Genomic DNA, 21437 nt, shown 5'->3' with positions numbered 1-21437 from the left:
ATTATTTTATCTCATAACATTTCCTTCCTAGCACTCATTACAACTTGGAATTACTGTTTTCCCCCATCTTTATTTGTATCCATCTTGCCCAGTGTAAGCTCTATGAGGACAGGAATTACTATATTCAACTCCTATAAACATGGCACACTTGGAATATAGTAGGATCTCAAGAGTTTCGGAATGAATTAGTGAATAAACTAAATATGTGTGTGCATATATGTGTGTGTTGTGCTTTGAAGGTGGCTTAACCCTAATTGTGAATTTATATCTTCAGCAGAGAAAATATTAAGGTTCTTTGCACTTTCTGTCATTAATTCTAATCATTTGGCTTTTTGAGCTTATCAATCCTTCCTAGAATCATTAGTGTCTGTGAATAAATGATAATGTACTTCTATTTTCCCAGTTTAGTAAGTTACAAAAGCTTATGTATTTTGAATGGATTCTATTCGTATTTCTCCAAATGTTCATGCGTGGAGAAAGGTACAGAAATTGGCCTAAAATAATATTTGCAAAGTACGTTTCCTTTATACTCACTTTGTTGAGAGTTTTTATCATAAATAGATGTTGAATTTTGTCAGAATGCTTTTTCTGCATCTACTGAGATGATTATATGATTTTTATCCTTCACTTTGTTAGTGTGGTACATCACGCTGACTGATTTGTGGATGTTGAACCATCCTTGCATCCCTGGAAGAAATCCCACTTAATCATGGGGTATGATCCTTTTAATGTATTGTTGAATTCAGTGTGCTAATATTTTTTGAGGATTTTTGAATATTCATCAAGGATATTGGCCTGTAATTCTCTTTTCTTGTGATGTCCTTGTCCGGAAGAGTTTGAGAAAAATTGGTATTCATTCATTAAATGTTTGGTAGAATTCACCAGTGAAGCCATCTGGTCCTGGACTGTTGTTTGTTGGGAGGTTTTTGATTACTGATTCTATCTCCTTACTAGTAGCCCACTGTTAACCCCAATCATTTTATACATATATGTGTGTTATATATATTTTCTTTATATGTGTGTATATATAATCTATGACATTTACATAGTTATGTTATATATATATGTATGTATATATATATATATAATCTATAAGACTGGAAGGTAAACAGAAAGTCAGCTCTTGCATATCCTCTATTTAACGTTTTGCATGATGTTTGTGCTTTCATTTTGGGTTTTGTGTCTAAGGCCAAATAGTTTTAAATTTTTATTTATCCTAATATATTCCTTATAGAAATTTTTGATTTTTCATTTATGATTCTTGTATCTTCTCTTTAGAAGAATTCCCCAATTAAATGCAGTAATCAAAGATGGGTAACTTTTGCTATCGTTGACTTGGAGACTGCCCTCCACCAAATGTATGTCTACCATGCAACCACTGAGTACAGCACTTATGCCCAACTCAGCCCACTGTTTATTTCCAAGTAACATTACTTCTGCTTTCCTAGTAGGAACTTGAGAAGTCCTATCCCTCATAGGAAAAGCTGAGCAACTGAGAGAATCATACTAGTTCTCCATCACAAGCTGTCCATCTAGGATAGCCCTTTACAATACTCCCTTTAAAAATTTAGGGCCTCCTCCCCAATTTTGGCAGGTCCTTTCAAACCCTTTTGACAGGCATGTTCTTGAAGGAAGAAGACATATGTGTAGACTTACGCAATTTTCCCTTTTAGTATAATTTCACTAGGTGTGTGGTCCACTTTTCATTTCACATGATACTCACCTTCTTGCTTCTGTAGATAATTGCCTATTTCTATAATGATTTTGCTTTTATTTCTGTTGATGACTTTCAGACATAATGGGTTGATGCCTTCTTTAATGGGCACAATGATTACAAACCTCTATTAAAGCAGAGATTTGTATGCCTTATACTGACAGTAGAGTTAATTGCTTTTACAATTATGATTTTATGTGAAATACATTTTTAAAAGAATTTGTTGGTACTCTAAGTTGAGTTCTTCCACAGAAGAAGAGGAATCCTTTCCAAGGCTGCTGCTGAGTTACTCTTCTCTGTTTCAGCATCATGTCTACATTTCTCAGCACATCTCTTTAGAAGGTGGGGCCTGCCCACTGATAGAGACTCATCTCTCACCTATACTTTGCAGGCAATCTATATCTGTCTTACTGCACTCCTTTGGGATTGTGGACAGAGAGGTTGGCTTTTTCCACATCTATGCCTCTTCTCATGCTGCTCCTTTTGCCTCCTTCTCTGGATAGCAGTATCCTACTTGAAAGTATTAACTCCTTCACAAAGCCCTTCCTGGTATGGTGCTAAAAGTACAGCTCCCTGACTCCAACTCTCAGCACACCTGGTGTGTACCCATGAGGCTGCACTTATCACATAATCCTGGCTTGATCTTGTTACTTCTCAAGTTACTACTTTAGACCCTGAGCTTCTAGAGCTGTGTTTTTAAATCCCCAGTCATCACAGACAGCCTGCAGAGAGCCCCCGTTGTGTTTGTTGAATGAAGCAAGCAAGAAAGTAAAACATCAAGAACATGGCAAAACCAAGTACATTTATTTGGTGTTTTAGTAGACATGATTTCCTGCAACTTGTCTACTCTAGTGAGATGAATTGCAAGAGCCTGAACTTACAGGTTCCTGCTGTTCATGTTTAGCCTTCTTAATGCATCATGGCTGATTGGACACACAGAAACTCTCAATTAGTCTTGTTTTGTCATGGTGCACACAGCTCTATCCAGAAATGATAACAAAAACACCACACAGCCGCCTGATATTGTAGAGGGAGAGGTACCATATCTGACCACAGAATCTTAACAAGTATGAGATTGTTACCATTTGAAGGACTCTACTCCCGGCAAAACATGTATCAGGAAGCCTCCAGTAGGCTATCGGCGGTGGGCAGGCGGGGGGGGGGGGGGGGGGGGGGTGCGGCTAGGCCTCTGTGTGTTGACTACTTGTAATTGTGCTTCACTAGGTAGAAACTAGGAAGGAGCATCCAAGCTATGGTGGCCAGAAGTTAAAGAGCCAAAATGGAAAATCCAAGACAAAGCCCTTCAGAAATAACCAGGTTCGCCTCTTTATTAGCATCAACCAAAAAACTTTGCAAATCCTGTCCTTTATAACACTGAGTTATCCACCTGCAATGCCTCCATAAGCTCATTTCTAGCCCTGATGGAAATTTAAAACCACACAAACCAAACCAAAAACCTTGTCTTCCCTACCACTCCTAGTCTCCATCCCAGAACTTCATCCTTGCCTAGATAAATCCATTTCTCTTTCAGAAGAAAGAGTGCTTGTTTTATTGTACCTAGGGACATATGTGATTGTATTACAGAGGAGAAATTGGGACTCAAAATAACCAGAATAGAATGGTCTAAACTATGCAACAGTCATCATTAAATCTCATGCTGATTGCATCATGACCCTGGGTAACGTACTAGATATGAGAAAGGGGGTGGACCTTCGTTAAGACAAAGGCTTTCAAGGCTTACTTACTTACTTTGTTGTATTGACCTTACAGTGTCTAAATGGAATAACCCAGCCAAAAACAAATGTGGAAGCAGACTAAAACGGTCACTGTCATTAAGTGACTCTCAGGGTTTGCGATGCATTCCCCTAAGCACATTTGATTTGAGATGAGTGGAATTCCATAGAAAAGACTTCTGAATTAAGAATTCCATGTGGAATGGGTGGTAAATGCCATGATAGAATCTCTAAAGTATTTAATGGACTCTCTGCATTATCTCCACTGAGAATTAAATTTATGTAATATGCAGTTGAAGGGTTTTTGAAAATTATCTAATTTCTAAGAGGCACACAACTGAAACTTACAACAGAGGCCCAAAAAAACAAAAAAGACGCACACATGTGCATGCACATGCTCATGCGCACCTGCAGGAAAGTTTACAATATCCTTAAATAGGGACAAATGTTTCTAGGCTAGTGTGATTAAAAGAATAATTTTATTAAATTAAAAATGAAATGCTATTATTTAAACAGAATTTGGATATTTACTAATGCTTGAAAATAATTTTTTTGAACAATATCAAAAATGCCATGAAAATACTCTTTAAAGCCACTTATAATATATATTAATTTATACATATATATATTTTTCATTTATGCCCTTCTAAATTTGAGTTTAAGTCATTAGTTAAATCAATAGCCAAAGAAAGATAATGGATAATGGAAAGAATGCTTTGTATTTCCATCACCTTCCTTTCAAGAGTCTAGGCATTTTTGTTGTTAGAGCTGATGCTTAGTTGTGAAATTGTTTTTACTGAGTTATTGATGACTGTATCTATACAGAGCCTAAGTCAAATTATAGTGTATTATGGAAGCAATAGCTCCCTTCAATTTTTTTGCATTATTGTGCTATAAGAGCCACCTAAGCCCATTACCAAGCTGCCATGAATATTGCGTCTTGACTATAAGTCATCCAGGTTTTAACCAAATTAAGTCTCTACTGCATGACTCAGATTTAGTATCTTCTGAACATAGCAATGTTCTGTAACCATGGAATTATTGTAAGAAAAAACCGAAACACAGTGCCTTACACACAACGGGCATTCAATAAATATTTGTTGAATTGCAGATATGACCTGGGCCTACTACAACTCTCTTCTATTTTTCTCCTATAAATGAATTAAAAGCTACAAATCTACAACACTCTTATCGTGCCATCAGCCTTGATATATGAAATGATGTTCCTGAGGAGAATTTGGAACTCATATTAGACAGAATAGAATAGACTAATACACATCTTCTGAATGAACAAAGCATGCTTTTAATCTACCTCAGTAGGCAATCAGTTTCTTAGTGGTAATCAATACATGTTAAATGTTCTTCTTCAAACTGACTTCATGGCAAGGACCACTTGAAGAATATTCACAAATAGACTAAAGAATAAACATTTTTAAGCAATAATGTCAAGAGTGAATTCCATTAGTATTCAGGAAATATATCCTACATTTAAAAGGAGAAACAATAATACATTTTTGAAGTCTAAACAATGAGTTCAATTTTCTCTAAATGTCTAAATTTTTACTTGGCAAGAATTCTCAGATTTATCAAGCCAGTGGTATGTTTTGTACTATGAGCATCAAGGGGAGTTAACTTCTATCCACGAATACTTAACTTGAGATCAACCTAACCATTTAACTTAAATGGTGTTCTATGTGGAGATAAATGCCCACCTGCAATCCATCTCCACTAAGAAGATAAAGAAGGAAGGAAGAAAGGAAATGGATTTGAATAAAAGAATAAAGAAAAATAGATCAGGCAACTGAAGTTTCTATATGGATTATTCTATTTAATGTGATTAATCAAGATTTCTGGAAGGATTTAAAAAGGAAATCTGTCCTCTCTTCCCGGATAGTCACAAGGGGCCCTTGCCTAAAGGTGGAAGTGGGAACAAACTTTATTTTCATAGTAATGAAAATTTTGAAAGTTAGATGGAGTTTGAGTTCAGATTTGTAATTTTCTCCAAAATCAGTTAAGCAATTAGGTTATACAATTAAACTCTCATGGTTTTTGGTAAGGCAGAGATCACCAATGTGTCTATTTTTAAGCATATATATATATATGATATGTATAACTTGATGGATATAAACTTACAACCATAGTTCCTGAAAGAATCCCAGGGATTCAAGTCAGGAAGGATGGCTTATATTTGGAAAGTACTGCTTCTTTTTTGGAATAAGCACTCATATTTGTGGGTGTTCTTTTTCATTTTTTTAAAAGTTCCCATATGTACTAGGATCTTCTGTTTCTAACTTACCAGCTAAGAAAACTGAATAGGTTTTTCCCATGAGATTCCTGTTCAATTTTCTAAATTCTAATGGCTATAACATTTACCAGTCTCAATTACTCTGTAACAAAGTCAAGATCTTTTCTGGAAGGCGAGTATGCAGTACCACTGAGTAATTTGTCGGCCTAGGTGTGTGAAGAGTTAAATGCAAAACAGGAGAATTAAAGCCGAACACTAAAAGCAGTAAGTGTTTTACTTCTATCTCATTTGGGACCTCCTAAGGGAAGAAACTAGTGAGCTATGCAGACTTGAGGGGAAATAAAAAAAGAAATTGTCCCAATGCTATTCAGTAATCAATTGGAGAAAAAAAAAATCAGTCAGTATCAGGTAATAAAATATGGAATTAGGGTAGAGCACTTGCCTGAGGAGATATCCTGTAGTAAAGGTTACTTTTCATGATTTATAAGGGTTTTTAAAGAAGCTTGCAGAATGCCACAGGAGAAATGAAGACTTCAGAAAGCTATACATTGTTCTGCAAGTGCTTTCATAATACTTGTTTATGTTTTAAGGTGGTGGGGTTGGGGGCGGCATTGTACAGTGAGATGGAACGGTTATTGACCAGATTGATCATGGGAACAAATCTGCCGGTGGTAACCTTGTTTAATGATATGTTGCTGGGCTCAGCACCTTGCTGAGGCTGTGATTCTTCACCGGCTGGGGCCGCATGATGGATCGCGGCAGGAAACTGATGGTGCAATCACTCACCGGCAGTCACTTGCCACCGCTCCGCCTGACACCTGTCCCTGTGGCCAGGCGGCCCCGCCCACTGGGAGACTCGAGGGCTCCACCGAAGAGCACACGCGGGCTCTCTCTCGGCCCTGCACCTTCCTTTGTAGGGCATTTCTTTCCACTTTGGGTTTATGACCTTTTGTTTTCCCCAAATAACTCGGGTCCCTCCACCCCTGAGGCTTCTCATTTCCTTCCTTACCCCCAAAGCTCATTAGGGTGTATTTTACCGTGGCAAAATAGAAGACCAAGCAGGGCCTTTAAATCGGAATGTCGATTTCCTGAAGACCTGAAGATCTGGGAAATAGGATTCTTTTCTAGAAAAAGAGAAAATCATGTTTTATCATATTTTTCTATTTTTAAGTGCATTCATGGGGGTAAAATTATGCTGAGGTCATTTGGAAATTGTGTCACATGGACCTAGATTATGATGCTGGGGACTCTCTGAGTGCAGGATCTGTCCTTTTCATCTTTGGATATCCAGCATCTCACACAGAATTGCTCAAAAAAAAAAATGGATATGTGAAATTTGTTTCAGAAAAAAACGAAACACTGTAAGTGAAAATTCTTACCCTGAGACTCGTTCCCTCAACCAATCTATAGCTCCCTATTGCTTATCTTGTGAAATCTAAACTGGTCTCTCCTGCACAAGGTAACCCCAAACCCCAAACTTAATTCCTGCACTCTCCAACATGAATGCTTGGTTTGGTCGGAAATGCTTCGTTGTTCCCGTTACCCATGCTTATTCTTGACTTTGTGCTGGATTTTCCTTTCCCAGCTGCTTGAAAAATTATCTCCTTTCCCCTCCATTTACCAGCCCTTCTAGAGCCAGTCCAGTGCCAGCTCTTACAAGAAGTAAGCCTCAGTACTCCGGCCCTTAGCCACCCCTAATATTAGATGCTTGTTGTCTGCCTCCTCATCCTTCGTTCCCTCCGTCTTAAGTCCCACTTTCTGTCTAGCAAGGCTTGTTTGGCAGCCTCCGTCCTCAGCTCTGAAAGTGGGATCTGAGCCTTGGGCTCAACCAACCAGCACACTGGATTGTCCTTAGGGCAAATTTGGTTCAGGGAGAGACATACAGAACTTAAGGTTTTGTTAAAATGCTGGGACAAAGATGTACTCTTTTCCTGTGCATACACAAACATGCAGGCATAGGGGACGTCTGGAAAACATCTTGGGACTGCGAGCAAGCTAGGCTTAGGATGAAGCTGACATTGCTGAAGGTGAGGAAGAGAAGCAGGACATTGGATGATCACACAGGCCTTTCTCATGCCAGTCCAAAGACTATGCAGCTGAGTATTCTTCCGTGGGTTTCAGTCCATTCCTCAAGGATTCTGTTACTTGCAACTGAACACCATCTTCTTTGAGCTCAATTTGCATTTATGGTAAATAGAACCCTGCTTGGTTTTGGCTTTCCCATTCTTTGAATCAGCAACTATACTCTCTTCAACAAAGTCCAAAGAGTCTTGAGGGTACCACAGACTCCTTTGAGTCTTCTGTGTTTCTTCCTGACACCTTGCACCACGCTGGTATAGAGTCGACGCTTAATACACACTCATGGTTTAATTCCCGAATGACAAACTCATCCTCTCTTCAGGAGGGGGTACCGCTTGTTTTCTAGCTTGCTAGCTCCATGGACAGAGAGTGCTCCATTGGACTGCGGGACAGAAGTCACTGGCATTTCCTCTTTCAAGAAGGAGATTTAGAGGCAAAGGAGGTGATTCAGAGCTCTCTAAGTGGTTTTGCACCATACTTCTACGCGACATACATGTGTTGACCAAATCTAAGTTATACTGCCCATGGTTTCTCTCATGGGCATCTCAATCTTGACTCAATAGCCAAGGTGTTTCCCCAAAATGCCATTTGTTCTTTTTGTCAAACAACCATCACTGCTCAGACGATTTTATTTCTCCACTGTTTCTCCTGCTTTCCCACCTCTTTTGTGATCCAGGGTGAGAAGTGATCTACACAAGAGAAACAGGCTGGTAAAGACCCTCACAAACTGTGGCTGGCCAGAGACTTTAGGGCTACCCTTATAGTCATTAAAAACAGGACTCCCAAAAAGCCACTGCATTTAGATATAACGACTTAACACATTTGTGCTTCATGCTAGTAAAACTAATATAGGAAAGTTTATACATTATGCCTACAAGAAAGTTTGTACATTATCTCAACCTCAAAGACTTCAACTTAAGCACATTATATAGAGTCTGTAAACTTAATTCAGACACAGGTTTCAAATTTCTAAGATTTTCTAATTAGTCTCACTTCTTACGTAAGACATATCTTCTGATATAAACATATTTAAAGTATACACTATTTTGGGGAAATGCATTTCTGAGAAAGATGAAAACACCTTGTGACTCTCCGAGATAGGGTTCTCAAACTTTAATGTACCTAAGATTTTCCTGCGTGCTTGTTTAAATAGAGGTACCTGGGCCCCACCATTGAAGAATCTGGTTCCGGAGGTCTGGAGAGGGCTTCCAGCTGATGAGATGTGAAGTGATGCTGGTACTACAGACCCATACTTAACGTGTTTTCAGTTTTTCTGCCATCTAAGACAAGTAAGTTGCAGTGATAAAACTGAAAAATCGCATTCCCACCTACATGCCTTTGATTTTTTTCAATTTCCCTACACAATTTGGAATTGTGGCTCTAATAATTTTTCTACATTACTCTTTAGCTGAAAAGAAAATAATAAGACTAATATTCTGAGTTTATGCATTGAATTGCATGGACATCTGTATCCTGACTTGGTTACATGTTAGCCTTTTTCTCACACAGGCACTTGAGCCCCATCTTTTTTGTACTCTATATTACTAATTATATTGCTTTCACTTGAGAAATATTCCTCATGTTATGTATGTTAACCCTAGTACTAACACATCTATACACCAGTCTTCATAAATTTACATGAGCAAGCTATGGACACAATACCTCATACCTTGTAAGCCATGAAGAATCAGAAGCTCTAAGATATTAAACAAAAAGCAGCTGCATTTAGATCAGCTGGGAGTAAAAGGGATGTGGAAAAGTAAGAACTGTGTCTTTCCAGTAGAGAACTCAGTTGGGTTATGGTTTCCTTAGCTAGCTTACTCAACTCGCTTCGAGATTTATTCTTAAAGTTATTATCCTAGCTTGTAACTAAAAGGTACTGCAGGAGGACGAATCCGATAACTGCGTTCTGCATCCCACAAGAAGCAAAAATGGAAACAAAAAAATGGGGCGACATTATTCAAGCTCATCGAAATCAATTTTTAGCCTCCAGATTTTTATAGAACATTTTTTTCTTCCTTCACTCCCACCATTATGGCATGATGGTATTATTCTTGGAAGAATGCCAGTGTGTGTGTGTGTGTGTGTGTGTGTGTGTGTGTGTGTGTTTTGAGAGAAAAACAGAAATGTATAGACACTTTTATTCATTGAGCAGTATCTCCTATTATTCAGAAGAAAACTCTCCACTTCTCTTCCTTCTCAGGTGGCCTCACCATAGTCTGCCAGGAAGACGCTGAAAATGTCTCTGGCTCTTTGGCTGACTCACTTAGTGGTCGCTGGGACAGCTTCGGGTCTGCTTTTGAGCATATCATATATTTATAAAGGCAGAAGAGGTGAATTTGTCAACTGTGTGGTATCTCATTTTGGCTTCTCAATGTTTGAGTCTAAGTCTAGACTTAAATAAAGTCGTCAAAAACTCAGTGTGAAAAGGACAGACATATTCATATCCAATGCCAAAGTTCCCTTCACCCTCCCACAAAGTTTCTGTTTCATTCAATTGTAACCATCTTTCAATCTGCACCCATTTTATTATTTGTAAGTCATAAATGGATTTCAAAAAAGAAACTGAAACTCACTGGTATTTAAGAGAATGGCACATTTCTATGTATACACACAAGTTATTTCTTCTTGAATAAGCACCTTAACATGGTGATGTTGTAATATAAGGAAGAGAACATTTTTCATTTTAAAATAATAAATGACCTACTAAAGGCACATTCTGCATCATGAACACTTTATAACTACTGGTCTTGCGTGCTGGTTAACATAAAACAAATGAATAGAATTAACTATGAATCTAGTACAGCCTAGCGTTAATTACAATAAAGTGATGTGCATTTTAAAGTTGCTTCTTTATATTTTAGCATCTTAAAATGGACTATCCTCATAGGTACAATATTAAAGGTCCTCCAAAAAATACTTAAAATCCTTGAGGCAGCGGGGCAGAGGGGGTTCTGTTTTTCAACGTTGCTCCAAATGAAACTAATGTACAATTTTTAAGACGGTAGTTGACATTGTAGTTACTTACATTATATCCATAAATACAGCAATCTACACATTTACGCAGCATTATGTTTATTTAAATAATGTCCATTAATTTCCTAGTCTAGTCTAGAAAACATTTAAGATTTCATGCCCCCTTTCATTCCAATTTTTACAAAAAAGAGAAAATGGCAATATAAACTACCTTTTATCAATATATCTTCATAAATGTTGTTATATAAACATTTACCCCAAATGATTGATATTTGGGCCATCAGATTTTTAAACTGTTGTATTATGCCAAATTGCTGTTGCTATAGAAAGAGAAATACAAAAACAAAAGTTCTTTATAGGTGCAGGCTTCTTTTCTAGACAGAAATTTTTCTGCTAAGTGTCGCCAGTTTAAGAAAACTACATTAAGCATGAATTGATATTTGAGAACATAATTTAGTTGGCAAATTTCTAGGAGAAATTTAATATTGTTTGCTACACTTATGAAATGATCTAAATGAGTATTACGGTGTCCAAAAAGGGAACATTTTTTAAATTTTTTATTGTTATGTTAATCACCATACATTACATCATTAGTTCTTGATGTAGTGTTCCATGATTCATTGTTTGTGCATAACACCCAGTGCTCCACGCAGAACGTGCCCTCTTTCATACCCATCACCAGGCTAACCCATCCCCCCACCTCCTCCCCTCTAGAACCCTCAGTTTGTTTTTCAGAGTCCATCGTCTCTCATGGTTCGTCTCCCCCTCGACTTACTCCCCTTCATTCTTCCCCTCCTGCTATCTTCTTCAAAAAAGGGAACATTTTAAAGGCCATTGTATTCCCCACTCCTGTTCTATCATTTTAATCTATCAGGCTGTATATCAAAATCACAAGGAAAAATATTAAAGCATTGCGGTGGGTGCATGAACATCTGTGGACATCATTGAAAGCCACTTAACAATCCCAATGAAAGAAGTTTTACATTTTAAAATCTGAGACCTCCTTATGCAAATCATTTTGCCTTTAGCCATTTCAAAAAGAAATGAAGGACCTAGAAGATTTTACAGTTTTTCATAACACTGGTGAGATGGTTGTCATCTTTGATCTTACATTAATTAGTCAAGATCTTGACTGATCATAGCAAAAGCAAACTAAAAAATCTGGTCCCCAGTTAAAATGAGGTACAACTACAATCTGCAATGATGAAAATTTCTGCTTAACTGTGATATTCTGTATGTTTGGCGTATTACTGAAGGGCATGCAATAACATAATTCATTGTCTAGTAAAGTGATTCACACGATATAAGTACATTTTTAAATCTTATTATATAGACATCAATCTCAATATTAGGTTGTTGTATACTTAAGCCATTGGGGGTATAAATCAAACATGTTTGGGGTTTTTTTGTGTGTGTGTAAAGACTAAGATTTGAGGGAAATAACTTTATACACTTTAACATAATTATGGGAAATCAGGTTGTGGCTTACTTCCGTAATGTGTCAACTTTAAATAAAATGAAGCCTACTGTGTCACAATTCGCTGTTTTGTTTTGTTTTCCCCCAGCATAAAGTTTAAGCTAAGATAAAGCTTAAACTTATATTTAACTTTTAGAAAATATGACCTTTCTAGCATATATGAAGAACTAAAATTTAAAACTCACTAAACAGCCAATCCCTGCAAAGAATTTCCTTTTCCCTACAGGTAGCATGAAATGGAGCCCAAATGACAGGACCCCATCTGAGCCTCCCCAGCTCCCCCAGTCTGCACAAACCCACTCTATCAATCATGGCAGGATAATGCATAGTGGTTGCACCTGTGACAGGAAATGATTGAGTGCTGAACACAGGGCCGGCTTCGCCTGTCGCTTTGTGCATTTGTATTTCTCCAGGGCTGGTTTGAGAATTTTCAGAACTTGGGGGCGGGGAAGGAGGGATTCCCATTGTATTTTGAAAAGGAAATAATAATGCATTTTGATGATAAAGACATAACACAAAAGAGAAATTAGGCAGCAAAATGGCCCGGTCCACTCAGGTGGGCAAGAGCACTGGTACGGCACACGATGCAATATTATTAAGCTGTAATTTAGTTTAGGTAAGTAGAGGATGCTGACCATGGCCATTCTTTTGGAGATGTCTTACCCAGTCGCAAAACAGACGTTTGTTCCTTTACGATCTCATAAGAGAAAAAGAACAAAAGGCCAAGGCTCACCTATTGTCCAAAAAAGACTGTATAATATAAGCTAATTTAGGATAGCAGAGAAAAAAAAATGTTTTCACCTTTCAAGCTCTTCTGCAGTTTTTTTGGAAAACTCTGATTTAACGTCATAATCTTATTGAAACGGTTTGGGTAAGTGCAGTAATGCTAAGAAATTGAAATTACAGTATGTACAGTTTAGATAATTTTCTGCTAATTCAACCATTTTTTTGAAAATAAAAATGTGGTGGAAATATAAAGTGCCTATTTTACAACATTTAATATTTGAGTTGATCCTTCTGTGTAGAACCGTTTTTTCTACTATACAGGAATAAAATATTGATAATATATTTTATTGTGTCCATTGTTCACATAATTCGAGTTTGGGTTTCTTAAGTGACTAACTGAATACTTTTGTTAAAATAGTAAGAGTTCCTGTTAAAGAATGTTGGAGGGCAGGGAATAACCAAAAAGTAAAACAAAACAAAACAAAACACCACACTAATTGAAAACTCTCCCCACCAAAGGACGGAGAACAATAACAATAAAAACCACAAATCTGGACGTGTAAACTCAGTTTCTCCTGTTAGAATTTCCATTTTTGTCCGAAGGACCATTCTCTGTAGCACAGGACATCACCACATGCTGACACTTAGAAAACATTTTGTGGGAAAGAGTAGACTGCCGAGTGCTCTTTTCTTTTTCCCTATTCGGTATTATTACCTTCTACCTTCCCTAAATGTAGGCAAATAAAATTACAGGAAGTAAAATGACTGCAGCCTTTGGAGGGCTGGCTCGTTCCAGGACAATCGGATTTCACCGGCTAACGTGTGTGCAAACACACAGGTCGCGTCTACTTCATTGTTTCCAGTGCGTTCGGAGAATCTTTTCCGCCGCTCTCCAAGCCTTTGTGGACCCTTCGCGAGCAAAGTTGCTTGGCTATAAACAGACAGAGGCGGCTGATTAGGGAAGGGGGGGAGTGACTTTCTCTGGGGGCTCACGGATCGATCGCTGCTAAGCGGGTAGAGGTTGGGGGGTGTGGAATAAAGTAAACTACGGGGCACTTTGGCTCAGTGAAACCCAATTCGCCCCAGAGCTGTTGTGGCCAGATGTGCGCCACTCTTCCAGCCCCACAGCCTTTTTCGTCAGCATCGGGTCACCAACCCCACAGGGGGAACCGGGTGGGAGGTCTGGCGGGTCCGAAATGGGGGAGATAAGCGGGCTGGTCCCCGAGCCGGCGGCGCGAGCCCGGCGGAGGCAGCCCGCCCTCGCCCGGCCCGGCGGCGGGGCGCTCGCTCCTCCCCAGCCCGTCGCGCACTTTCCCCGGCAGGGGGCCGGGGTCGAGCCGGGACGGTTCCCCGCGCTCCGGGCCAGCTCCCCCTCCCCGCCGCCCACGGCGCGACAGCTTTCATCCGCCCAAACTGGGGGTGGGGGGAGCGTCTCCTCCATCACCCCCGCCCCAGCTCGGCAGCGGAGTTGGCCTGCGGGCCGAGGGAGGCTGGCTTCCTGGCTGCCGGGGCCTGGAGGTGCCGGCGCGCCCCGGGGCGGAGGTGTTGGGGGGACAGGGGTCGCGGAGCCGCCGCTTGGCTGCGCACCCTCCCCTCCTTCGGGGAGGCTCCCCACTCTCGGTGACTCGGGAACCCCCACCCCCGCGGGGTCACGGAAGGCGAAGGCGTCTTGGGACTGCGCCTCGCGGGGGGCCTGCGCTGTCCCGCCGCACCCTGTCACCGCGCAGCGCCCGCCACCTCCGCCCGCCTCTCGGGGTCCCTCCTCCGCACCCCACGTCGTGTACACTGACCAGGAGACTTACTTTAATTGCAGAGTTAAACATAAATCATTGGGTTCAAAGAAACCTCGCCTGCCTCCCACTAATCAGCTAGAAAGGGAGGCCGGGGAAACAAAAGACGTAAAGGAAAATTAAGCTACTTCTCGGCGCTGAACTTGGAGGTGGGGGAGCGGCACCGGGCGCGCGGAGAAGGCTGCCGGGAGCAGGGTTTCCAACGAACCCCGAGAAGGGGGAGGTGGGGGAGCGGAGGAGGAAGAAAGACAAACATCTGGGGATTGGACCATATGCTGAAGCTTTGTCTTGTCCTTCAAAGTTCGGCTGCCCTTGAAGTGATTTGTCAGGCGGCCCACGGGTGACAGGGAGGATGTTCGGCGGGGAGCGGGGGGCGGGAGGCGCCGGGGGGAGAGGGAGGGAGGGGAGGAAAGGGGGAGACGCCGACGAGAGGGGGGGGCAAAGTGACCCCACCGCCCGAGGAAAAGAAGAAACCAGTATCCGCGGAGGTGCGCAGCCAGAGACTGGGGGAAGCGGGCTGGTGGTTCCAGGGGAAACGCCAAGACAGCGAAAAAGAAGCAGGAGGGAAATAGAGGTTAAGGAAGAGGAAAGCCGAGTAGAAAGAGAAAAACGTGAGGATGGAAAAAGAAAACAGACGGGCGGAATAAACTGAAGACTGTAATTGAGGTGTCTTAGGAGAGGGTGCATATCTCCTAGTTTAGGAAAAGTGGCTTTGAACTACCCCCCCTTTCTTTTTTTTGCCCGCCAACCGCTGAACTGATTAGACTGTAATTAAGGCCATAAAGCCCTCAGATTATCCACCTGTTTATTCACTAAAGTCGGGGTCTCATCAAGCAAATTAGCTGCTTCCAGGCTACACATTGGGCCTCGAGGTTGCCTGATTAATGAAGTTTATTGGGAGCTGTTAAAAGCATTAACTGGAGAAAATCTCAGCAATTCGTCATATTTAAGGGATGGAAATTAAATCTTGCTATGCAAATGAGAAAAAAATTTAAACCATCTTTAGGCGTTACTATCTGCATATTATTTTTCTCTAAAACTCTGGTCAGGAAATAGGCATTAGAACACAAAGCATTATTTGGACTTAAAGTTATGGGAAAAATACACTGCCACCTTATTTGGCATTATGATGGGGAGTGAACAGAAAACATAAGAACACAACTGTTCCCAAGGCAAAGAGATTTTGAAGACACCCAGTCGCAAAGCCAAGCTCAGGAGAAACCCAATTCTTAAATTAAAGTTGATGTATCCATCTACAGAAGATTTGGGAGTAGTCTTCAAGGGGCTTAATGTTTGATTTGTGGGAAATCAACAGATAACTGAGAGAAGAGGGGAGGTAGGTAAGTGCCCTAAGTAAGAAGCGAATGTGAGGAAAATGGTGGAATGACCTGTAAAAGCACCCAAAATAAATCAGTATTCTTATAAACTGGCTACAGAAAATGTTTTTGTACCCAGTATTTGTAATCATAACCAGCGTGGTTCTTTGGATGTGTCTGGGAAGGTGTGATTAAGAAAATAAACCAGGGAGGTGGGAGAAATATAACCAAGTGGAAAGAGGAAACGTAGTGCAAATTGAGAACATAATCCAGAATTTGTAAAGTATGGGTTTACTTTAGGTGGTGCTTGGTGATATGTATTGCCACACAAATGTTTATTAATGGTTGTAATCACAGAAGTGAAGGGAGAGTGATTTCTGGATATTAGTTATTCTTGAAAAGGGGGAAATCTTTTTTTACAAGAGTAACAAAAGTCCATGTATAGATGTCTTCTATTTCAACAAAATATTAAAAATAAAAATGTATAATGAATACATTTTTAGTCAATGTAAGCTATTGTAATGCAAATCTTTCAAGATTTAACTTTAAATTTTTCTATTTTTTTTTCCAGAAACATCTTAAGTATTGGTGCAATTTGAAATGTTTGCTTGACTACTACATTATATATTTGTTTAAGGACAATGTTGTGTGTTTTATAATTTCAGTAAAACATGTATTAGTATACAAAATTTGAAAATATGAGACAAAAGGGACAGCCAAAGCTAATGGAAAATTAGATAATTTTTAAGAATATTTATCCCATCATAATAGTCATCTCTTACGGATTCAGTTCTAAAATGATAGATTTTTACAGTTATTCTTACTAGTATTGTCCTTCAAGATTGACTTTCTAGATAATTCTAACTTTTTTATTTTAAAAACTTAAAATGTTGAGGCTTATTATTTTCTTGCTCCTTAATGAATTCACATAGTCAGCTAAGGAAAGTAACAATAATCATTTATATTAATATTTATGTTTTAAATGTTTAAAAATTCCAATGTATGTATCCCTCCTCTTTGGTGGATAGAATATATATAGCTTTGTGAAACCAAAAATATATAAATGTAAATTTGAAGTCTAGAAAATTCAATAATGCTCAAAAGCATAAGTAACCTTGAAATATAGTCATCTTAATCTTTAAAAATCTTTAAATTATTTGTTTACTGTCTTCCCAAAATTCCAATATATTCTAAATATGAATCATAAAAACCCCTTTTGTTTTTGTTAATACTATATATTACATCATTTGGCTTAAACATGAATATTTTGTAACAAATTAACAATCTTTTTATTTAATATTGAAAATAAAATAATCATTTAAAATACCTATGGTTAATGACTAAAACATCTTGATAAATGTATCTGATACTGTCCATTGAATTATTTAGAATGCATTTTTACTTATATACTAATTTTTAAGGGATTCATTGGGGAATAAAAGCATATATGTAATTCATTTTTGCTTATGCAAGTACAGGTTTAAAAAAGACTTAGTTCTGTAGAATTCTGAAGTAACTTGAAGAAAAACAATTGTCCTTTCTACTGAAAATTGGTCATTTATTAAGACTTGGCTTTGTTTTTAATATTTGACTTAACATATGAATGAGAGAAGAGAGACAAGTAAATTCTCTGAGGATAATTAAAAATACATTTTGCAACCAGCAAAATTTTAGAAAATATTTTGTCTCACATTTTTAAAATCAAAACATTTTTAAATGATATTATACTCATCCCAGAGTACTTGTCATCATGGTATCACATGTATAACAGTTCATTTAAAATATGCATAGTTTTGTACAAGGATAATTTGCTTTTAGAATGTACAGGCATAGATATGAGTGGGCTTCTGAGCTACTAACTAATGGGTATCAATTATTATCATTTGTATTTCTGATCTCTAGAGTGGTATGGATAAAGAAGGTCAAAATGGTCCCTGATGAAAAGAAACTTTTAAAACGTTTGAAAAAGTTAATGAATTAGATTTCCCTGCACTTGAAGATATTAGGATTGGGAGATCAAGACTCCCATCAGCCAAATCAAGAATATTCACAGTTGACAGGAAAACTCAAAGTTTCTTTTTTTCCCCACCAGAGAAGTGCCGTCCCACAGCTAGTGGTGGTAATTCACAGGAGCGATTATATTAGCTTAAAGAATGTGTTTCAGAAGCAATAAACTTTAAGTACACTCAGCCTAATTTTTGTTGTATTTATTTTATGTACTTCCTTGTAAGTGCTTGAGAATGCTTCTTGTAAAAATATCCCCTTCATTTTATAAAATATGCTTTCTGCTGTGGATAAAATTACAATCTTAATAAACCATAATTATTGTTTTTTCTTTACAACAATAATGAAAGTTCAATGAAATGAACAAAACTAGAAGAGATGTGCAACACTCTCCTTTTTCCTTTAATAGCCTTTAAATGATTTATGAAATAAAAATGCTACTTCAGTTTGCCTTTAATAACCAATACTTCCTTCACCAATTAGTCTCTATCCTCTTAAATATTCAAACTGTTAGGATATAAAAGAAGCTCTTTTCATGTGTTCTTTAAGACCTAATACATTTTTATCAAGGCCTCCAAAAAAATGGACAGTATTCTGATGCAAAGGTAATACTATCAGTTGGTTTTAAATATATATATTTATTTGTTTTTATAGAATAGTATATGAAATAAATACAGAATATACCTTTAAAGAGAAGCCAGCATGTCCATAATATTCAGCAAGTACACTTAAAATGCTACATTTCATATTTTGAAGTTCTTAGAACAGAGCTTCTCTGTAGACACTGACTTAAATGTTAGAATTTACAGTTGAAAAGTGTGTTTCAGTTCCTTCAGTCCTGTAAAATTATTAATGGAAAAATAAGTACATGAAGATAATAAACTTGATGGTATTTTCATTCTCAACTATACAAATGTTGCTCAAATGAAATATGTTTCATTATTTTATATTTCTAGGGCAAACTTTTGAGTCTAGAAATGTCAGTATCGGGATTTTATTTTGATACATGATATGACCTAATTCTTTCATTTGTTGCAGGAATCCAAAGGGGGTAGAGGGTGCCTTTCTCTCCCTTTCCTTTTTTTTTTTTCTCTTTCTTTCTTTCTTTCTTTCTTTCTTTCTTTCTTTCTTTCTTTCTTTCTTTCTTTCTTTCTTTCTTTCTTTCTTTCTTTCTTTTCTTTCTTTCTTTCCTTTCTTTCCTTTCTTTCTTTCTTCTTTCTTTCTTCCTTTTTTTCTTCTTTGCTGTAAGTCTAAATTGCAACAGCTAAAATGCTTTCCCATAATTGTAATGAGATCAGTGGGTTTTAAGTATGGAATGAATCAATTATTGTAAGCAGAGCCCCTGCGTAAATCACTGAATGCCAAACCAACCTCAGGATTATAAAATGAATCTTTGACAAGTATTCAAGGTTTCAGCATAGTCTCAATAATGAGGATTAAGTACTTACTATCAAGTGGAAGCAAAGTTTTATTCACTTACTAAGGAATATGTGCATATTCATTAAAAGAGTTCAGATTGAATGAGGCTTTAAAAAAAAGAGCAGCATTAACGGTAAAAATTGATGATAAATATGTCTAGTTTATGGTAAAGAGGGACAGATTCCAAAAGCGTATTTCATGAAACTGCAATATGTTTGTGATTGAGAAATAACTACATTAACAGTGAAAAATAACAAGTAGCTTTTATATTTTCATTCCTATCAAACTCTTTAAAAAATTTTTTTTGAAAAATCCAGGGATTATTGTAAAAAATCAGGACTACCCATTGTCAGTTTTTGCAGTTCTTGGAACATGATATTTTTGACTGGCAAGAACAATAGAATGTAAAGTTGTAACAGAGCTGAAGACAGAAAGAAACATTAACTTCATTATTTTTGATACACTGTCAAGATCTGTGTATTCTAACACACAGGGAGATTCTGTTTAAATAAGATAGTTCTCTTGTGCACACAGTCCAACAGTCTCTTTGCTTTTTCTTTTCTTTTCCTTTCTTTTCAGATCACTGTCTTTTGTTAAATTTGCCCTAACTAGTTGTGTAGAAACTTTATAATTTACCATTGTAAATGGCAAGCCAGAAACAAACAAGAGTGGCATATTTATGCGTCCTTACCAATTTACTAACATACTAATCCTTATGCTTATGATAGGGTTTGTGTGTCTTGAAAAAAACATTTTGAATGATCCAAACAGAATATACTTTTTCCTGGCTTATCCTGTTCCAATTACACACTTTTTGAAATTATTTAGGTTCTGCATCACATAAAATCAGATATTAATTAAATTTAAATTCTAAATTACACATAAAAGTTATAGTACTGAAGTTTTGATTATTTTTACATATTGTCCCTTATATTTCTATTTAGGCATTTCTGGCATTATACAGAGAAAAGACATGATTTTTTTAAAAACATGGAATAAAGTTTTATACTAAATTACTTCAATATCACAACACTTTATAACTCGTTGACAGGATAAATTTATATTTTAGTAACTTTCATTCATTTGGGCCATCGTATATACAACATACAAAGAAAGTATAGTACTCTTATGTTTAATTTTTTCCCATTAAAATGTTAGATATGCTAAATTATGCTTATTTCTCTAATGAGAAAATTAGGAATTTTGGCATAGATGTTGTAGATATTTGTGAGAAAATAACATCTTTGTAATAGTTACAAAGTCATTTTATGTGAAAAAATATAGTAGTTAAATAGTATTTTCCCACTAAGTTTCTTTTAATCAAAAACAAACTGTATTTTGATATTCTTAAATTTCAATTTTCCATTTTTCTATATTTTGTTTCAAGTATAGTCCTATTGCTTTGGCATTTATATGTGTCACTGTAATTTTAAAGCTAAGAGATCTATTACTGATGTGCATGTATAAACGTAGATATCACAAAATAAACACAAAACTCACAAGAGTGAATTGAAAGAGGAATACTTACATAGAGACTGCAAAAGTATGCCTGAAACAGCTATAATCAATGTCTGCAAATTCATATTAAAGACAAGTTTTTAAGTCGTGTGCAGAAGTTGAAAGAGATGATTTTGGCATAGTGAACATTTACAGATAAAAAGAGAACAGTGTCTCCTGTGCAATAAAGGAATTTAAAGTTGCAGTGAAAGTCTGACATCTGGTGGCAAGAAGGAGGAGCATCAGAAAAGAAGAAAGCTATTGTGAAGCACCTCCTGGCTTTTATAGGACCAAAAAAGCAAATTAAAAACTGAAAGAAATTCTTTCATTTTTTCTTTTAGACATTTTACAGAACAGTTCATCTCCTCCTAACGATTTTACCATGAGTCCTATTTTATATTTACATTTCCTAAATACTGTGTATTAAAAATATTTTTCCAAGAGGATCAAAATATAGCTCA

This window comes from Zalophus californianus, chromosome 10 (genome assembly GCF_009762305.2).
Source record: "Zalophus californianus isolate mZalCal1 chromosome 10, mZalCal1.pri.v2, whole genome shotgun sequence".
In the NCBI taxonomy this organism is placed as follows: Eukaryota; Metazoa; Chordata; class Mammalia; order Carnivora; family Otariidae; genus Zalophus; species Zalophus californianus.
The sequence above is the reverse complement of the archived record's forward strand: the minus strand, read 5'-3'. Positions refer to the sequence as shown.